Source organism: Channa argus, chromosome 12 (genome assembly GCF_033026475.1).
Source record: "Channa argus isolate prfri chromosome 12, Channa argus male v1.0, whole genome shotgun sequence".
In the NCBI taxonomy this organism is placed as follows: domain Eukaryota; kingdom Metazoa; phylum Chordata; class Actinopteri; order Anabantiformes; family Channidae; genus Channa; species Channa argus.
In genome coordinates, this window is record NC_090208.1 from 19,353,396 (window position 1) to 19,367,665 (window position 14,270).

The window sequence follows — 14,270 nt, forward strand, 5'->3', positions numbered from 1 at the left end:
CCAGCTCATGCTGAAGGGGCCGGACCCTGGGACTATGCGTCGAAAGCACCGTCAGCGAAGCTGCTGCCTCTAGGAATGCCCCGCTTGTCTCTGTTCTGTGCAACTCATACTTACCTGGCAAAGGAGATACCATGATCAAGAAGGTGGTTCACCCAGGGCGAGGCTCAGCCATTGCACTCCGGTTGTGCTGACCCCTGCGAATTCCCCAAATGTGGGAATCTCGACTGCATAATTTGTGGTAGTGGGGGACTGCGTTCGCGCTCTCCCCTGATTGTAAAGTGTGCGAAGACAAACGCGTCGGCCTCCAAGGCTTTTGCGGTCCCCCTAAAAGTGCTGTGCGTCACGCCGCTTTCGGCTTTTTCCGCCACGCCCCGCAAAGCCAGCGGTGTTGCCGTAACAGCTGTGTGTTCAGTGAGGCGAAAGAGCCAGCTGTCAAGAGGGAGTGGGCATGGGCAAGCTCGAGTCGTGTGCTCTCCTCTCTGAGTTTGTTCTGTCTTTGCATCTTTACACAAGTCTTCCATTGCCAGCACGCTTAATTTATAGCACTACACAGCCTAGGCTAATTGAGGCAGTGTTTGCAATTTTCCATCCACTGGAGCAGCAGACGAAGGCCAGCTCATGCTGAAGGGGCCGGACCCTGGGACTATGCGTGGAAAGCACCGTCATTGCCAGCACGCTTAGTTTATAGCACCACACAGCCTAGGCTAAATGGAGCAGCAGACGAAGGCCAGCTCATGCTGAAGGGGCCGGACCCTGGGACTATGCGTGGAAAGCACCGTCAGCGAAGCTGCTGCCTCTAGGAATGCCCCGCTTGTCTCTGGCCTGTGCAATTCATACTTACCTGGCAGGGGAGATACCATGATCAAGAAGGTGGTTCACCCAGGGCGAGGCTCAGCCATTGCACTCCGGTTGTGCTGACCCCTGCAAATTCCCCAAATGTGGGAATCTCGACTGCATAATTTGTGGTAGTGGGGGACTGCGTTCGCGCTCTCCCCTGATTGTAAAGTGTGCAAAGACAAACGCGTTGTGGTCCTTCTCAGAGTGCTGTGGGTCACGCCGCTTTTGGCTTTTTCCGCCACGCCCCGCAAAGCCAGCGGTGTTGCCGTGACAGCTGTGTGTTCAGTGAGGCGAAAGAGCCAGCTGTCAAGAGGGACTGGGCATGGGCAAGCTCGAGTCGTGTGCTCTCCTCTCTGAGTTTGTTCTGTCTTTGCATCTTTACACAAGTCTTCCATTGCCAGCACGCTTAATTTATAGCACTACACAGCCTAGGCTAATTGAGGCAGTGTTTGCAACTTTCCATCCACTGGAGCAGCAGACGAAGGCCAGCTCATGCTGAAGGGGCCGGACCCTGGGACTATGCGTGGAAAGCACCGTCAGCGAAGCTGCTGCCTCTAGGAATGCCCCGCTTGTCTCTGGCCTGTGCAACTCATACTTACCTGGCAGGGGAGATACCATGATCAAGAAGGTGGTTCACCCAGGGCGAGGCTCAGCCATTGCACTCCGGTTGTGCTGACCCCTGCGAATTCCCCAAATGTGGGAATCTCGACTGCATAATTTGTGGTAGTGGGGGACTGCGTTCGCGCTCTCCCCTGATTGTAAAGTGTGCAAAAAGAAACGCGTTGTGGTCTCCTCAGAGTGCTGTGCGTCACGCCGCTTTTGGCTTTTTCCGCCACGCCCCGCAAAGCCAGAGCCAGCTGTCAAGAGGGAGTGGGCATGGGCAAGCTCGAGTCGTGTGCTCTCCTCTCTGAGTTTGTTCTGTCTTTGCATCTTTACACAAGTCTTCCATTGCCTGCACGCTTAGTTTATAGCACCACACAGCCTAGGCTAATTGAGGCAGTGTTTGCAACTTTCCATCCACTGGAGCAGCAGACGAAGGCCAGCTCATGCTGAAGGGGCCGGACCCTGGGACTATGCGTCGAAAGCACCGTCAGCAAAGCTGCTGCCTCTAGGAATGCCCCGCTTGTCTCTGGCCTGTGCAACTTATACTTACCTGGCAGAGGAGATACCATGATCAAGAAGGTGGTTCACCCAGGGCGAGGCTCAGCCATTGCACTCCGGTTGTGCTGACCCCTGCGAATTCCCCAAATGTGGGAATCTCGACTGCATAATTTGTGGTAGTGGGGGACTGCGTTCGCGCTCTCCCCTGATTGTAAAGTGTGCAAAAAGAAACGCGTTGTGGTCTCCTCAGAGTGCTGTGCGTCACGCCGCTTTTGGCTTTTTCCGCCACGCCCCGCAAAGCCAGCGGTGTTGCCGTGACAGCTGTGTGTTCAGTGAGGCGAAAGAGCCAGCTGTCAAGAGGGAGTGGGCATGGGCAAGCTCGAGTTGTGTGCTCTCCTCTCTGAGTTTGTTCTGTCTTTGCATCTTTACACAAGTCTTCCATTGCCTGCACGCTTAGTTTATAGCACCACACAGCCTAGGCTAATTGAGGCAGTGTTTGCAACTTTCCATCCACTGGAGCAGCAGACGAAGGCCAGCTCATGCTGAAGGGGCCGGACCCTGGGACTATGCGTCGAAAGCACCGTCAGCGAAGCTGCTGCCTCTAGGAATGCCCCGCTTGTCTCTGGCCTGTGCAACTTATACTTACCTGGCAGGGGAGATACCATGATCAAGAAGGTGGTTCACCCAGGGCGAGGCTCAGCCATTGCACTCCGGTTGTGCTGACCCCTGCGAATTCCCCAAATGTGGGAATCTCGACTGCATAATTTGTGGTAGTGGGGGACTGCGTTCGCGCTCTCCCCTGATTGTAAAGTGTGCAAAGACAAACGCGTTGTGGTCCTCCTCAGAGTGCTGTGCGTCACGCCGCTTTTGGCTTTTTCCGCCACGCCCCGCAAAGCCAGCGGTGTTGCCGTGACAGCTGTGTGTTCAGTGAGGCGAAAGAGCCAGCTGTCAAGAGGGAGTGGGCATGGGCAAGCTCGAGTCGTGTGCTCTCCTCTCTGAGTTTGTTCTGTCTTTGCATCTTTACACAAGTCTTCCATTGCCAGCACGCTTAGTTTATAGCACCACACAGCCTAGGTTAATTGAGGCAGCAGACGAAGGCCAGCTCATGCTGAAGGGGCCGGACCCTGGGACTATGCGTGGAAAGCACCGTCAGCGAAGCTGCTGCCTCTAGGAATGCCTCGCTTGTCTCTGGCCTGTGCAACTCATACTTACCTGGCAGGGGAGATACCATGATCAAGAAGGTGGTTCACCCAGGGCGAGGCTCAGCCATTGCACTCCGGTTGTGCTGACCCCTGCGAATTCCCCAAATGTGGGAATCTCGACTGCATAATTTGTGGTAGTGGGGGACTGCGTTCGCGCTCTCCCCTGATTGTAAAGTGTGCAAAGAGAAACGCGTTGTGGTCCTCCTCAGAGTGCTGTGCGTCACGCAGCTTTTGGCTTTTTCCGCCACGACCTGCAAAGCCAGCGGTGTTGCCGTGACAGCTGTGTGTTCAGTGAGGCGAAAGAGCCAGCTGTCAAGAGGGAGTGGGCATGGGCAAGCTCGAGTCGTGTGCTCTCCTCTCTGAGTTTGTTCTGTCTTTGCATCTTTACACAAGTCTTCCATTGCCAGCACGCTTAGTTTATAGCACCACACAGCCTAGGTTAATTGAGGCAGCAGACGAAGGCCAGCTCATGCTGAAGGGGCCGGAACCTGGGACTATGCGTGGAAAGCACCGTCATTGCCAGCACGCTTAGTTTATAGCACCACACAGCCTAGGCTAAATGGAGCAGCAGACGAAGGCCAGCTCATGCTGAAGGGGCCGGACCCTGGGACTATGCGTGGAAAGCACCGTCAGCGAAGCTGCTACCTCTAGGAATGCTTCGCTTGTCTCTGGCCTGTGCAACTCATACTTACCTGGCAGAGGAGATACCATGATCAAGAAGGTGGTTCACCCAGGGCGAGGCTCAGCCATTGAACTCCGGTTGTACTGACCCCTGCGAATTCCCCAAATGTGGGAATCTCGACTGCATAATTTGTGGTAGTGGGGGACTGCGTTCGCGCTCTCCCCTGATTGTAAAGTGTGCAAAGACAAACGCGTTGTGGTCCTCCTCAGAGTGCTGTGCGTCACGCCACTTTTGGCTTTTTCCCCCACGCCCCGCAAAGCCAGCGGTGTTGGCGTGACAGCTGTGTGTTCAGTGAGGCGAAAGAGCCAGCTGTCAAGAGGGAGTGGGCATGGGCAAGCTCGAGTCGTGTGCTCTCCTCTCTGAGTTTGTTCTGTCTTTGCATCTTTACACAAGTCTTCCATTGCCTGCACGCTTAGTTTATAGCACCACACAGCCTAGGCTAATTGAGGCAGTGTTTGCAACTTTCCATCCACTGGAGCAGCAGACGAAGGCCAGCTCATGCTGAAGGGGCCGGACCCTGGGACTATGCGTGGAAAGCACCGTCATTGCCAGCACGCTTAGTTTATAGCACCACACAGCCTAGGCTAAATGGAGCAGCAGACGAAGGCCAGCTCATGCTGAAGGGGCCGGACCCTGGGACTATGCGTGGAAAGCACCGTCAGCGAAGCTGCTACCTCTAGGAATGCCTCGCTTGTCTCTGGCCTGTGCAACTCATACTTACCTGGCAGGGGAGATACCATGATCAAGAAGGTGGTTCACCCAGGGCGAGGCTCAGCCATTGCACTCCGGTTGTGCTGACCCCTGCGAATTCCCCAAATGTGGGAATCTCGACTGCATAATTTGTGGTAGTGGGGGACTGCGTTCGCGCTCTCCCCTGATTGTAAAGTGTGCAAAGACAAACGCGTTGTGGTCCTCCTCAGAGTGCTGTGCGTCACGCCGCTTTTGGCTTTTTCCGCCACGCCCCGCAAAGCCAGCGGTGTTGCCGTGACAGCTGTGTGTTCAGTGAGGCGAAAGAGCCAGCTGTCAAGAGGGAGTGGGCATGGGCAAGCTCGAGTCGTGTGCTCTCCTCTCTGAGTTTGTTCTGTCTTTGCATCTTTACACAAGTCTTCCATTGCCTGCACGCTTAGTTTATAGCACCACACAGCCTAGGCTAATTGAGGCAGTGTTTGCAACTTTCCATCCACTGGAGCAGCAGACGAAGGCCAGCTCATGCTGAAGGGGCCGGACCCTGGGACTATGCGTCGAAAGCACCGTCAGCGAAGCTGCTGCCTCTAGGAATGCCCCGCTTGTCTCTGGCCTGTGCAACTTATACTTACCTGGCAGGGGAGATACCATGATCAAGAAGGTGGTTCACCCAGGGCGAGGCTCAGCCATTGCACTCCGGTTGTGCTGACCCCTGCGAATTCCCCAAATGTGGGAATCTCGACTGCATAATTTGTGGTAGTGGGGGACTGCGTTCGCGCTCTCCCCTGATTGTAAAGTGTGCAAAGAGAAACGCGTTGTGGTCCTCCTCAGAGTGCTGTGCGTCACGCCGCTTTTGGCTTTTTCCGCCACGCCCTGCAAAGCCAGCGGTGTTGCCGTGACAGCTGTGTGTTCAGTGAGGCGAAAGAGCCAGCTGTCAAGAGGGAGTGGGCATGGGCAAGCTCGAGTCGTGTGCTCTCCTCTCTGAGTTTGTTCTGTCTTTGCATCTTTACACAAGTCTTCCATTGCCAGCACGCTTAGTTTATAGCACCACACAGCCTAGGTTAATTGAGGCAGCAGACGAAGGCCAGCTCATGCTGAAGGGGCCGGACCCTGGGACTATGCGTGGAAAGCACCGTCAGCGAAGCTGCTGCCTCTAGGAATGCCTCGCTTGTCTCTGGCCTGTGCAACTCATACTTACCTGGCAGGGGAGATACCATGATCAAGAAGGTGGTTCACCCAGGGCGAGGCTCAGCCATTGCACTCCGGTTGTGCTGACCCCTGCGAATTCCCCAAATGTGGGAATCTCGACTGCATAATTTGTGGTAGTGGGGGACTGCGTTCGCGCTCTCCCCTGATTGTAAAGTGTGCAAAGACAAACGCGTTGTGGTCCTCCTCAGAGTGCTGTGCGTCACGCCGCTTTTGGCTTTTTCCGCCACGCCCCGCAAAGCCAGCGGTGTTGCCGTGACAGCTGTGTGTTCAGTGAGGCGAAAGAGCCAGCTGTCAAGAGGGAGTGGGCATGGGCAAGCTCGAGTTGTGTGCTCTCCTCTCTGAGTTTGTTCTGTCTTTGCATCTTTACACAAGTCTTCCATTGCCTGCACGCTTAGTTTATAGCACCACACAGCCTAGGCTAATTGAGGCAGTGTTTGCAACTTTCCATCCACTGGAGCAGCAGACGAAGGCCAGCTCATGCTGAAGGGGCCGGACCCTGGGACTATGCGTCGAAAGCACCGTCAGCGAAGCTGCTGCCTCTAGGAATGCCCCGCTTGTCTCTGGCCTGTGCAACTTATACTTACCTGGCAGGGGAGATACCATGATCAAGAAGGTGGTTCACCCAGGGCGAGGCTCAGCCATTGCACTCCGGTTGTGCTGACCCCTGCGAATTCCCCAAATGTGGGAATCTCGACTGCATAATTTGTGGTAGTGGGGGACTGCGTTCGCGCTCTCCCCTGATTGTAAAGTGTGCAAAGACAAACGCGTTGTGGTCCTCCTCAGAGTGCTGTGCGTCACGCCGCTTTTGGCTTTTTCCGCCACGCCCCGCAAAGCCAGCGGTGTTGCCGTGACAGCTGTGTGTTCAGTGAGGCGAAAGAGCCAGCTGTCAAGAGGGAGTGGGCATGGGCAAGCTCGAGTCGTGTGCTCTCCTCTCTGAGTTTGTTCTGTCTTTGCATCTTTACACAAGTCTTCCATTGCCAGCACGCTTAGTTTATAGCACCACACAGCCTAGGTTAATTGAGGCAGCAGACGAAGGCCAGCTCATGCTGAAGGGGCCGGACCCTGGGACTATGCGTGGAAAGCACCGTCAGCGAAGCTGCTGCCTCTAGGAATGCCTCGCTTGTCTCTGGCCTGTGCAACTCATACTTACCTGGTAGGGGAGATACCATGATCAAGAAGGTGGTTCACCCAGGGCGAGGCTCAGCCATTGCACTCCGGTTGTGCTGACCCCTGCGAATTCCCCAAATGTGGGAATCTCGACTGCATAATTTGTGGTAGTGGGGGACTGCGTTCGCGCTCTCCCCTGATTGTAAAGTGTGCAAAGAGAAACGCGTTGTGGTCCTCCTCAGAGTGCTGTGCGTCACGCAGCTTTTGGCTTTTTCCGCCACGACCTGCAAAGCCAGCGGTGTTGCCGTGACAGCTGTGTGTTCAGTGAGGCGAAAGAGCCAGCTGTCAAGAGGGAGTGGGCATGGGCAAGCTCGAGTCGTGTGCTCTCCTCTCTGAGTTTGTTCTGTCTTTGCATCTTTACACAAGTCTTCCATTGCCAGCACGCTTAGTTTATAGCACCACACAGCCTAGGTTAATTGAGGCAGCAGACGAAGGCCAGCTCATGCTGAAGGGGCCGGAACCTGGGACTATGCGTGGAAAGCACCGTCATTGCCAGCACGCTTAGTTTATAGCACCACACAGCCTAGGCTAAATGGAGCAGCAGACGAAGGCCAGCTCATGCTGAAGGGGCCGGACCCTGGGACTATGCGTGGAAAGCACCGTCAGCGAAGCTGCTACCTCTAGGAATGCTTCGCTTGTCTCTGGCCTGTGCAACTCATACTTACCTGGCAGAGGAGATACCATGATCAAGAAGGTGGTTCACCCAGGGCGAGGCTCAGCCATTGCACTCCGGTTGTACTGACCCCTGCGAATTCCCCAAATGTGGGAATCTCGACTGCATAATTTGTGGTAGTGGGGGACTGCGTTCGCGCTCTCCCCTGATTGTAAAGTGTGCAAAGACAAACGCGTTGTGGTCCTCCTCAGAGTGCTGTGCGTCACGCCACTTTTGGCTTTTTCCCCCACGCCCCGCAAAGCCAGCGGTGTTGGCGTGACAGCTGTGTGTTCAGTGAGGCGAAAGAGCCAGCTGTCAAGAGGGAGTGGGCATGGGCAAGCTCGAGTCGTGTGCTCTCCTCTCTGAGTTTGTTCTGTCTTTGCATCTTTACACAAGTCTTCCATTGCCTGCACGCTTAGTTTATAGCACCACACAGCCTAGGCTAATTGAGGCAGTGTTTGCAACTTTCCATCCACTGGAGCAGCAGACGAAGGCCAGCTCATGCTGAAGGGGCCGGACCCTGGGACTATGCGTGGAAAGCACCGTCATTGCCAGCACGCTTAGTTTATAGCACCACACAGCCTAGGCTAAATGGAGCAGCAGACGAAGGCCAGCTCATGCTGAAGGGGCCGGACCCTGGGACTATGCGTGGAAAGCACCGTCAGCGAAGCTGCTACCTCTAGGAATGCCTCGCTTGTCTCTGGCCTGTGCAACTCATACTTACCTGGCAGGGGAGATACCATGATCAAGAAGGTGGTTCACCCAGGGCGAGGCTCAGCCATTGCACTCCGGTTGTGCTGACCCCTGCGAATTCCCCAAATGTGGGAATCTCGACTGCATAATTTGTGGTAGTGGGGGACTGCGTTCGCGCTCTCCCCTGATTGTAAAGTGTGCAAAGACAAACGCGTTGTGGTCCTCCTCAGAGTGCTGTGCGTCACGCCGCTTTTGGCTTTTTCCGCCACGCCCCGCAAAGCCAGCGGTGTTGCCGTGACAGCTGTGTGTTCAGTGAGGCGAAAGAGCCAGCTGTCAAGAGGGAGTGGGCATGGGCAAGCTCGAGTCGTGTGCTCTCCTCTCTGAGTTTGTTCTGTCTTTGCATCTTTACACAAGTCTTCCATTGCCTGCACGCTTAGTTTATAGCACCACACAGCCTAGGCTAATTGAGGCAGTGTTTGCAACTTTCCATCCACTGGAGCAGCAGACGAAGGCCAGCTCATGCTGAAGGGGCAGGACCCTGGGACTATGCGTGGAAAGCACCGTCAGCGAAGCTGCTGCCTCTAGGAATGCCTCGCTTGTCTCTGGCCTGTGCAACTCATACTTACCTGGCAGGGGAGATACCATGATCAAGAAGGTGGTTCACCCAGGGCGAGGCTCAGCCATTGCACTCCGGTTGTGCTGACCCCTGCGAATTCCCCAAATGTGGGAATCTCGACTGCATAATTTGTGGTAGTGGGGGACTGCGTTCGCGCTCTCCCCTGATTGTAAAGTGTGCAAAGAGAAACGCGTTGTGGTCCTCCTCAGAGTGCTGTGCGTCACGCAGCTTTTGGCTTTTTCCGCCACGCCCTGCAAAGCCAGCGGTGTTGCCGTGACAGCTGTGTGTTCAGTGACGCGAAAGAGCCAGCTGTCAAGAGGGAGTGGGCATGGGCAAGCTCGAGTCGTGTGCTCTCCTCTCTGAGTTTGTTCTGTCTTTGCATCTTTACACAAGTCTTCCATTGCCAGCACGCTTAGTTTATAGCACCACACAGCCTAGGTTAATTGAGGAAGCAGACGAAGGCCAGCTCATGCTGAAGGGGCCGGAACCTGGGACTATGCGTGGAAAGCACCGTCATTGCCAGCACGCTTAGTTTATAGCACCACACAGCCTAGGCTAAATGGAGCAGCAGACGAAGGCCAGCTCATGCTGAAGGGGCCGGACCCTGGGACTATGCGTGGAAAGCACCGTCAGCGAAGCTGCTACCTCTAGGAATGCCTCGCTTGTCTCTGGCCTGTGCAACTCATACTTACCTGGCAGAGGAGATACCATGATCAAGAAGGTGGTTCACCCAGGGCGAGGCTCAGCCATTGCACTCCGGTTGTACTGACCCCTGCGAATTCCCCAAATGTGGGAATCTCGACTGCATAATTTGTGGTAGTGGGGGACTGCGTTCGCGCTCTCCCCTGATTGTAAAGTGTGCAAAGACAAACGCGTTGTGGTCCTCCTCAGAGTGCTGTGCGTCACGCCACTTTTGGCTTTTTCCGCCACCCCCCGCAAAGCCAGCGGTGTTGGCGTGACAGCTGTGTGTTCAGTGATGCGAAAGAGCCAGCTGTCAAGAGGGAGTGGGCATGGGCAAGCTCGAGTCGTGTGCTCTCCTCTCTGAGTTTGTTCTGTCTTTGCATCTTTACACAAGTCTTCCATTGCCTGCACGCTTAGTTTATAGCACCACACTGCCTAGGCTAATTGAGGCAGTGTTTGCAACTTTCCATCCACTGGAGCAGCAGACGAAGGCCAGCTCATGCTGAAGGGGCCGGACCCTGGGCCTATGCGTCGAAAGCACCGTCAGCGAAGCTGCTGCCTCTAGGAATGCCCCGCTTGTCTCTGGCCTGTGCAACTTATACTTACCTGGCAGGGGAGATACCATGATCAAGAAGGTGGTTCACCCAGGGCGAGGCTCAGCCATTGCACTCCGGTTGTGCTGACCCCTGCGAATTCCCCAAATGTGGGAATCTCGACTGCATAATTTGTGGTAGTGGGGGACTGCGTTCGCGCTCTCCCCTGATTGTAAAGTGTGCAAAGACAAACGCGTCGGCCTCCAAGGCTTTTGCGGTCCCCCTCAAAGTGCTGTGCGTCACGCCGCTTTTGGCTTTTTCCGCCACGCCCCGCAAAGCCAGCGGTGTTGCCGTGACAGCTGTGTGTTCAGTGAGGCGAAAGAGCCAGCTGTCAAGAGGGAGTGGGCATGGGCAAGCTCGAGTCGTGTGCTCTCCTCTCTGAGTTTGTTCTGTCTTTGCATCTTTACACAAGTCTTCCATTGCCAGCACGCTTAGTTTATAGCACCACACAGCCTAGGTTAATTGAGGCAGCAGACGAAGGCCAGCTCATGCTGAAGGGGCCGGACCCTGGGACTATGCGTGGAAAGCACCGTCATTGCCAGCACGCTTAGTTTATAGCACCACACAGCCTAGGCTAAATGGAGCAGCAGACGAAGGCCAGCTCATGCTGAAGGGGCCGGACCCTGGGACTATGCGTGGAAAGCACCGTCAGCGAAGCTGCTACCTCTAGGAATGCCTCGCTTGTCTCTGGCCTGTGCAACTCATACTTACCTGGCAGGGGAGATACCATGATCAAGAAGGTGGTTCACCCAGGGCGAGGCTCAGCCATTGCACTCCGGTTGTACTGACCCCTGCGAATTCCCCAAATGTGGGAATCTCGACTGCATAATTTGTGATAGTGGGGGACTGCGTTCGCGCTCTCTCCTGATTGTAAAGTGTGCAAAGACAAACGCGTTGTGGTCCTCCTCAGAGTGCTGTGCGTCACGCCGCTTTTGGCTTTTTCCGACACGCCCCGCAAAGCCAGCGGTGTTGCCGTGACAGCTGTGTGTTCAGTGAGGCGAAAGAACCCGCTGTCAAGAGGGTGTGGGCATGGGCCAGCTCGAGTCGTGTGCTCTCCTCTCTGAGTTTGTTCTGTCTTTGCATTTTTACACAAGTCTTCCATTGCCACCACGCTTGGTTTATAGCACTACACAGCCTAGGCTAATTGAGGCAGTGTTTGCAACTTTCCATCCACTGGAGCAGCAGACGAAGGCCAGCTCATGCTGAAGGGGCCGGACCCTGGGACTATGCGTCGAAAGCACCGTCAGCGAAGCTGCTGCCTCTAGGAATGCCCCGCTTGTCTCTGTTCTGTGCAACTCATACTTACCTGGCAAAGGAGATACCATGATCAAGAAGGTGGTTCACCCAGGGCGAGGCTCAGCCATTGCACTCCGGTTGTGCTGACCCCTGCGAATTCCCCAAATGTGGGAATCTCGACTGCATAATTTGTGGTAGTGGGGGACTGCGTTCGCGCTCTCCCCTGATTGTAAAGTGTGCAAAGACAAACGCGTCGGCCTCCAAGGCTTTTGCGGTCCCCCTAAAAGTGCTGTGCGTCACGCCGCTTTCGGCTTTTTCCGCCACGCCCCGCAAAGCCAGCGGTGTTGCCGTGACAGCTGTGTGTTCAGTGAGGCGAAAGAGCCAGCTGTCAAGAGGGAGTGGGCATGGGCAAGCTCGAGTCGTGTGCTCTCCTCTCTGAGTTTGTTCTGTCTTTGCATCTTTACACAAGTCTTCCATTGCCAGCACGCTTAGTTTATAGCACCACACAGCCTAGGTTAATTGAGGCAGCAGACGAAGGCCAGCTCATGCTGAAGGGGCCGGACCCTGGGACTATGCGTGGAAAGCACCGTCATTGCCAGCACGCTTAGTTTATAGCACCACACAGCCTAGGCTAAATGGAGCAGCAGACGAAGGCCAGCTCATGCTGAAGGGGCCGGACCCTGGGACTATGCGTGGAAAGCACCGTCAGCGAAGCTGCTACCTCTAGGAATGCCTCGCTTGTCTCTGGCCTGTGCAACTCATACTTACCTGGCAGGGGAGATACCATGATCAAGAAGGTGGTTCACCCAGGGCGAGGCTCAGCCATTGCACTCCGGTTGTACTGACCCCTGCGAATTCCCCAAATGTGGGAATCTCGACTGCATAATTTGTGATAGTGGGGGACTGCGTTCGCGCTCTCTCCTGATTGTAAAGTGTGCAAAGACAAACGCGTTGTGGTCCTCCTCAGAGTGCTGTGCGTCACGCCGCTTTTGGCTTTTTCCGACACGCCCCGCAAAGCCAGCGGTGTTGCCGTGACAGCTGTGTGTTCAGTGAGGCGAAAGAACCCGCTGTCAAGAGGGTGTGGGCATGGGCCAGCTCGAGTCGTGTGCTCTCCTCTCTGAGTTTGTTCTGTCTTTGCATTTTTACACAAGTCTTCCATTGCCACCACGCTTGGTTTATAGCACTACACAGCCTAGGCTAATTGAGGCAGTGTTTGCAACTTTCCATCCACTGGAGCAGCAGACGAAGGCCAGCTCATGCTGAAGGGGCCGGACCCTGGGACTATGCGTCGAAAGCACCGTCAGCGAAGCTGCTGCCTCTAGGAATGCCCCGCTTGTCTCTGTTCTGTGCAACTCATACTTACCTGGCAAAGGAGATACCATGATCAAGAAGGTGGTTCACCCAGGGCGAGGCTCAGCCATTGCACTCCGGTTGTGCTGACCCCTGCGAATTCCCCAAATGTGGGAATCTCGACTGCATAATTTGTGGTAGTGGGGGACTGCGTTCGCGCTCTCCCCTGATTGTAAAGTGTGCAAAGACAAACGCGTCGGCCTCCAAGGCTTTTGCGGTCCCCCTAAAAGTGCTGTGCGTCACGCCGCTTTCGGCTTTTTCCGCCACGCCCCGCAAAGCCAGCGGTGTTGCCGTGACAGCTGTGTGTTCAGTGAGGCGAAAGAGCCAGCTGTCAAGAGGGAGTGGGCATGGGCAAGCTCGAGTCGTGTGCTCTCCTCTCTGAGTTTGTTCTGTCTTTGCATCTTTACACAAGTCTTCCATTGCCAGCACGCTTAATTTATAGCACTACACAGCCTAGGCTAATTGAGGCAGTGTTTGCAACTTTCCATCCACTGGAGCAGCAGACGAAGGCCAGCTCATGCTGAAGGGGCCGGACCCTGGGACTATGCGTCGAAAGCACCGTCAGCGAAGCTGCTGCCTCTAGGAATGCCCCGCTTGTCTCTGGCCTGTCCAACTCATACTTACCTGGCAGGGGAGATACCATGATCAAGAAGGTGGTTCACCCAGGGCGAGGCTCAGCCATTGCACTCCGGTTGTGCTGACCCCTGCGAATTCCCCAAATGTGGGAATCTCGACTGCATAATTTGTGGTAGTGGGGGACTGCGTTCGCGCTCTCCCCTGATTGTAAAGTGTGCAAAAAGAAACGCGTTGTGGTCTCCTCAGAGTGCTGTGCGTCACGCCGCTTTTGGCTTTTTCCGCCACGCCCCGCAAAGCCAGAGCCAGCTGTCAAGAGGGAGTGGGCATGGGCAAGCTCGAGTCGTGTGCTCTCCTCTCTGAGTTTGTTCTGTCTTTGCATCTTTACACAAGTCTTCCATTGCCTGCACGCTTAGTTAATAGCACCACACAGCCTAGGCTAATTGAGGCAGTGTTTGCAACTTTCCATCCACTGGAGCAGCAGACGAAGGCCAGCTCATGCTGAAGGGGCCGGACCCTGGGACTATGCGTCGAAAGCACCGTCAGCAAAGCTGCTGCCTCTAGGAATGCCCCGCTTGTCTCTGGCCTGTGCAACTTATACTTACCTGGCAGGGGAGATACCATGATCAAGAAGGTGGTTCACCCAGGGCGAGGCTCAGCCATTGCACTCCGGTTGTACTGACCCCTGCGAATTCCCCAAATGTGGGAATCTCTACTGCATAATTTGTGGTAGTGGGGAACTGTGTTCGCGCTCTCCCCTGATTGTAAAGTGTGCAAAGAGAAACGCGTTGTGGTCCTCCTCAGAGTGCTGTGCGTCACGCCGCTTTTGGCTTTTTCCGCCACGCCCCGCAAAGCCAGCGGTGTTGCCGTGACAGCTGTGTGTTCAGTGAGGGGAAAGAGCCAGCTGTCAAGAGGGACTGGGCATGGGCAAGCTCGAGTCGTGTGCTCTCCTCTCTGAGTTTGTTCTGTCTTTGCATCTTTACACAAGTCTTCC

General features: G+C 55.2%; 23 non-coding genes across 23 annotated transcripts; all 23 read left to right on the plus strand.

Moving 5' to 3' along the window:
* Positions 1-106: 106 nt before the first annotated feature.
* LOC137138597 (U1 spliceosomal RNA) lies at positions 107-270 on the plus strand. The gene has a single exon (XR_010916141.1). It is a non-coding gene; the product is annotated as a U1 spliceosomal RNA (small nuclear RNA).
* Positions 271-833: 563 nt separating this feature from the next.
* On the plus strand, positions 834-997 carry LOC137138574 (U1 spliceosomal RNA). Its single transcript, XR_010916119.1, has one exon. It is a non-coding gene; the product is annotated as a U1 spliceosomal RNA (small nuclear RNA).
* A 431-nt stretch (positions 998-1,428) lies between these two features.
* On the plus strand, positions 1,429-1,592 carry LOC137138591 (U1 spliceosomal RNA). The gene has a single exon (XR_010916135.1). It is a non-coding gene; the product is annotated as a U1 spliceosomal RNA (small nuclear RNA).
* Positions 1,593-1,982: 390 nt separating this feature from the next.
* LOC137138539 (U1 spliceosomal RNA) lies at positions 1,983-2,146 on the plus strand. Its single transcript, XR_010916085.1, has one exon. It is a non-coding gene; the product is annotated as a U1 spliceosomal RNA (small nuclear RNA).
* A 430-nt stretch (positions 2,147-2,576) lies between these two features.
* LOC137138602 (U1 spliceosomal RNA) lies at positions 2,577-2,740 on the plus strand. The gene has a single exon (XR_010916146.1). It is a non-coding gene; the product is annotated as a U1 spliceosomal RNA (small nuclear RNA).
* A 402-nt stretch (positions 2,741-3,142) lies between these two features.
* LOC137138613 (U1 spliceosomal RNA) lies at positions 3,143-3,306 on the plus strand. Its single transcript, XR_010916157.1, has one exon. It is a non-coding gene; the product is annotated as a U1 spliceosomal RNA (small nuclear RNA).
* A 518-nt stretch (positions 3,307-3,824) lies between these two features.
* On the plus strand, positions 3,825-3,988 carry LOC137138616 (U1 spliceosomal RNA). The gene has a single exon (XR_010916159.1). It is a non-coding gene; the product is annotated as a U1 spliceosomal RNA (small nuclear RNA).
* Positions 3,989-4,535: 547 nt separating this feature from the next.
* LOC137138626 (U1 spliceosomal RNA) lies at positions 4,536-4,699 on the plus strand. The gene has a single exon (XR_010916169.1). It is a non-coding gene; the product is annotated as a U1 spliceosomal RNA (small nuclear RNA).
* Positions 4,700-5,130: 431 nt separating this feature from the next.
* LOC137138637 (U1 spliceosomal RNA) lies at positions 5,131-5,294 on the plus strand. The gene has a single exon (XR_010916180.1). It is a non-coding gene; the product is annotated as a U1 spliceosomal RNA (small nuclear RNA).
* A 402-nt stretch (positions 5,295-5,696) lies between these two features.
* On the plus strand, positions 5,697-5,860 carry LOC137138648 (U1 spliceosomal RNA). Its single transcript, XR_010916191.1, has one exon. It is a non-coding gene; the product is annotated as a U1 spliceosomal RNA (small nuclear RNA).
* Positions 5,861-6,291: 431 nt separating this feature from the next.
* LOC137138660 (U1 spliceosomal RNA) lies at positions 6,292-6,455 on the plus strand. Its single transcript, XR_010916201.1, has one exon. It is a non-coding gene; the product is annotated as a U1 spliceosomal RNA (small nuclear RNA).
* A 402-nt stretch (positions 6,456-6,857) lies between these two features.
* On the plus strand, positions 6,858-7,021 carry LOC137138547 (U1 spliceosomal RNA). Its single transcript, XR_010916093.1, has one exon. It is a non-coding gene; the product is annotated as a U1 spliceosomal RNA (small nuclear RNA).
* A 518-nt stretch (positions 7,022-7,539) lies between these two features.
* On the plus strand, positions 7,540-7,703 carry LOC137138586 (U1 spliceosomal RNA). Its single transcript, XR_010916131.1, has one exon. It is a non-coding gene; the product is annotated as a U1 spliceosomal RNA (small nuclear RNA).
* A 547-nt stretch (positions 7,704-8,250) lies between these two features.
* On the plus strand, positions 8,251-8,414 carry LOC137138671 (U1 spliceosomal RNA). The gene has a single exon (XR_010916203.1). It is a non-coding gene; the product is annotated as a U1 spliceosomal RNA (small nuclear RNA).
* A 431-nt stretch (positions 8,415-8,845) lies between these two features.
* LOC137138683 (U1 spliceosomal RNA) lies at positions 8,846-9,009 on the plus strand. The gene has a single exon (XR_010916210.1). It is a non-coding gene; the product is annotated as a U1 spliceosomal RNA (small nuclear RNA).
* A 518-nt stretch (positions 9,010-9,527) lies between these two features.
* LOC137138587 (U1 spliceosomal RNA) lies at positions 9,528-9,691 on the plus strand. Its single transcript, XR_010916132.1, has one exon. It is a non-coding gene; the product is annotated as a U1 spliceosomal RNA (small nuclear RNA).
* Positions 9,692-10,122: 431 nt separating this feature from the next.
* Positions 10,123-10,286, plus strand: LOC137138694 (U1 spliceosomal RNA). The gene has a single exon (XR_010916221.1). It is a non-coding gene; the product is annotated as a U1 spliceosomal RNA (small nuclear RNA).
* Positions 10,287-10,820: 534 nt separating this feature from the next.
* Positions 10,821-10,984, plus strand: LOC137138603 (U1 spliceosomal RNA). Its single transcript, XR_010916147.1, has one exon. It is a non-coding gene; the product is annotated as a U1 spliceosomal RNA (small nuclear RNA).
* A 431-nt stretch (positions 10,985-11,415) lies between these two features.
* Positions 11,416-11,579, plus strand: LOC137138598 (U1 spliceosomal RNA). Its single transcript, XR_010916142.1, has one exon. It is a non-coding gene; the product is annotated as a U1 spliceosomal RNA (small nuclear RNA).
* Positions 11,580-12,113: 534 nt separating this feature from the next.
* On the plus strand, positions 12,114-12,277 carry LOC137138604 (U1 spliceosomal RNA). Its single transcript, XR_010916148.1, has one exon. It is a non-coding gene; the product is annotated as a U1 spliceosomal RNA (small nuclear RNA).
* A 431-nt stretch (positions 12,278-12,708) lies between these two features.
* Positions 12,709-12,872, plus strand: LOC137138599 (U1 spliceosomal RNA). The gene has a single exon (XR_010916143.1). It is a non-coding gene; the product is annotated as a U1 spliceosomal RNA (small nuclear RNA).
* Positions 12,873-13,319: 447 nt separating this feature from the next.
* LOC137138706 (U1 spliceosomal RNA) lies at positions 13,320-13,483 on the plus strand. The gene has a single exon (XR_010916232.1). It is a non-coding gene; the product is annotated as a U1 spliceosomal RNA (small nuclear RNA).
* A 390-nt stretch (positions 13,484-13,873) lies between these two features.
* Positions 13,874-14,037, plus strand: LOC137138650 (U1 spliceosomal RNA). The gene has a single exon (XR_010916193.1). It is a non-coding gene; the product is annotated as a U1 spliceosomal RNA (small nuclear RNA).
* Positions 14,038-14,270: the final 233 nt, after the last annotated feature.